The sequence below is a fragment of the Arachis hypogaea genome, chromosome 3, assembly GCF_003086295.3.
Source record: "Arachis hypogaea cultivar Tifrunner chromosome 3, arahy.Tifrunner.gnm2.J5K5, whole genome shotgun sequence".
In the NCBI taxonomy this organism is placed as follows: domain Eukaryota; kingdom Viridiplantae; phylum Streptophyta; class Magnoliopsida; order Fabales; family Fabaceae; genus Arachis; species Arachis hypogaea.
In genome coordinates this window covers 29,236,759-29,240,256 of record NC_092038.1, presented here as the reverse complement: position 1 = coordinate 29,240,256, position 3,498 = coordinate 29,236,759, and the positions used below count along the sequence as shown (strand labels likewise).

The 3,498-nt window shown below is 24.6% G+C and overlaps 1 long non-coding RNA gene across 1 annotated transcript; it reads right to left on the bottom strand.

The window, feature by feature from the left end:
- On the bottom strand, positions 1 to 3,286 carry LOC140183756 (uncharacterized). The gene is made up of 3 exons (XR_011879698.1): positions 2,852 to 3,286; positions 1,600 to 2,180; positions 1 to 333 (listed from the first exon to the last, which is right to left on the bottom strand). It is a non-coding gene; the product is annotated as an uncharacterized lncRNA (long non-coding RNA).
- Positions 3,287 to 3,498: the final 212 nt, after the last annotated feature.

The following is a 3,498-nucleotide window of genomic DNA, read 5'->3' as shown; positions in this document are numbered from 1 at the left end:
TTAAATAATATATCATATTAAAACTCAATCTAAACACAAATTTAACCATTTACATGTACATAAAATCTCTAATATACACATTAAAAAAAAATAAAGTGAAAAATAGTTTTCAACAAAAATATATGTGAAACAAAAAAATCAAAAACTTATTTATCTTTTTCTCTTACAGTAATTGGAGGGTAATAAAACTATAAAAGGGAGAATCCTAAGGAATTTGTGCAGGAAATGCATGAGATTGAGTATGGATATGATATTAATGACACCTTCTATGGGCAGGCACTTGCATAGGCAGAATGCTTTTGGGCTGATCATGATCCTAGGCCCTGTTTAAAGCTGAATCATAATAGTATTTATTTTTATTAACATGATATTATGTAATTAGATCCAATACATTAATAACATATCAAAACTAAATTCATATATTATTATATAATAAATTTATTTTGTATATTTTTAATGTATAAAGTAGTTATATATTTTAATTAATTTGTTATATAATTAAAGTTTAGATAAAATAATTTTTTAAAATATTTATTAGATTTATTTTGAAGTTACCTAAAATATTTTTCAAGTGTTTTGGTCTCATAAACTTGTGTTCTTTCCTTTTTTTTTATTTGCATTGTCTTCAAGATATTGTGTTTATTTTAAAAAATTATATGTTAATCGTTATAAAATTTTGCATTTATTATCAATAAATTTCCATCTTTTCTTATGCATTTTTTATTGTTGTTGTTCATTTTCATTTTTTCCGATCCCTTCCGTTTTGTCTTTCTTTTTCTTTTTTTTTTTAAATTTTTTAAAAATATAAAAACAAACAAACTAAGAAAATATAAAAAGAAGGGAAAAAAAATAACGTACAAGAATAATAAAAAAATCCAAAAGAAAAAAAAGGAGGTGGAGAAAAATAAAAAAATAAGAAAAAGAAGAATAAACGAAAATCAAAACTTAGTTAAATTTGTTAATAAAAATACTTGATCAAAGGCATTTCTAATTTCTATAATTAGGATATACTAGTAATAAGATTTAATTCTAAATTAAAGTTACGATAACCGAATCAGTCAATGAATTTGTAGAATAACTGGTTCAATAATTTAGAGATTCAACCAAATTTTAACCAGTATAATTAAATATAAAATAAAATTATTTAAAATTTAATATATAATTTTAAATTTTTAAATTTAAAATTTAAAATTTTATCAAATTATTGTCCATAATTTATGATTAAAGTTCATAAACAATTTAAAACATCAACATTTATAATTAAGAAAAATCAAAATGCACGTAAATGATAAAGACATAACGTGCACCATAAACAATATAGTGAAACACTACACTATAGCATAAAATTAGAATAAGACAACCAACATCCAAAATAAACAACTCAGAAATAGAAAAATCAGCATAAACAACTTAAAATCAGAATAATAGTATAAAAACTCAGAATTAGAAAAATTCTAGCACAATATAGTGAAGCACTACATCATATATAGCACCATCAACAACTTAGAATTAAAAAAATCAGCAACCATTTAGTATCTTAAAAATTAGAATAAATAAAATTAACAAAATAACTAAAAAAATTGCAGTAATAGTGCTTACTGGTGGCGAGGGAGGAAGGTTGGTAACGGCGCGACGAATACTCCACAACCGAACAAAGAGAGATGTCACAACGAGAGAAACACAGAAAAAGATCAAAGAGGGAGAGAGAGAGTAATTCTAATTATATATATACACACTATTGAATCAGAAAAAAATCCGATTGATTCTGACAATTTACTAATTAATCATCAATTCGATCGGTTCTTAAGCCAATTTTTTCAGAACAATTCTTCATATTAATCAATCCAATTAGATAATCAACTTTTAGTTAATTTGGTCAAACTGGCCGATTTGATTTAGTTTTCAGAATATTGTTTAATTCATTTCATTTCATAACATTTTAAAACATTTTATTATAATAAAAGCAGTTACTATTGCTTTAGGAGAAAAACAACGGAATAGCTGAACCCTCTCATATATATTTGAATTACACACAATAAGAAAATAAACATGGAAAACAAAAGTATTGAAATTAAATATCCAATATCAGCAGCACCATCCAATAGTTCCAAATAATCTGATGATGCTCAACTCGTCTTTCTTTCATTCGAAAATCTATTAAAATTCACACTCTACCAAACCTGTAATAAATGTTAGGACTTGTTATGAATATTTTCCTATAAAATTAACTAGAGTATTATTAAATTAAATTAGCATAGTGAATTGCAACTCAATATATATCTGAAAATTTTCTCCATTAATTAGAGTATTATTAAATTAAATTTTGATTGGAATAAGCCCTTTTTTTTGTTGGAAATGACCCCCTGTGCAACATTTGTTGCGATTATTTTATTTTGTAACATTTTACTACATCATAAAAAAAAAACAAAAAGAAAAAGTATATCAACGATGTAAATCACCTCCTAATCTGATTTGCTTAAATATATTTGCATTTTTTAGAGAATGTGAGGTCTTGAAACACAACTAAAACTGGACTCCATTACCGTAGAAACATAATGCTTCAAACTCGAATAATAAAAAGCATTAAAACTTTTTTTTTCCAACTATAATTGAAAAATCAAATATGTTTTTATTATTTATTTTATATCATTGAAGAATTTTTTTTTCAAGTACCAAAATGTCTTTGAATTCTCTTTCATAGTGTATTTTATATCAAGTAAATGAGTGACCACCTTACATACTTTCTCTATAATTAATGGGTCTATGAATACCGTTAAAAGAATGGAGAATATATCACATCAAATATTTATATACAAGATACTTAAATTCAAAATGATTTACAATAACTTACCATCAGTTGGGAGGTTTTGGTGTAAACTCGTCGATACATTTTTTTTTGCATTCCTGGAACACTTTTGATTTAGTTGGAAATCTACTCCTGCACTTTTTTATACAATCAATTAATTTAACATTAATTGCAACATAATAAGACAAAGTCGAAGGTAATTCAGGAATAGTATTATGAAATTCAACAATGGCATAACAAATATCTATTCCAATTATGAGCATTATTAGTGCATATGTGATACTATTTCTAGCCATATATTTCTCTTCTTTTTTTAATCTTGCAATGACGAATTTATCATAGACTAGATTTTATATAATCTTGAAACTATGCTTAATGTTGTTAAATAACATGATTCTAGAATGAGAATGTTCCTTGGTTAGCTTGTGTGTGTATTCTTAATACTGAAAGTTAAAGGTACTATAAATAAAAAAAATAAAACAAAACTCTTAGTGTTCCAAACTGTTGTTTAGAATATAATTATTTCATTACTTTGAAAATAATGTACAAGTATGTGACATGCCAAACACCTTATAGTATAAAAATTAATGCCGTGTATTTTTTATATTATACTATTGTTAGTACAAAATTTTGATTGACTGTGAAAACTCGACCATGACAAGAGCAGAATATTGATTATGAGAAGAGTCGAG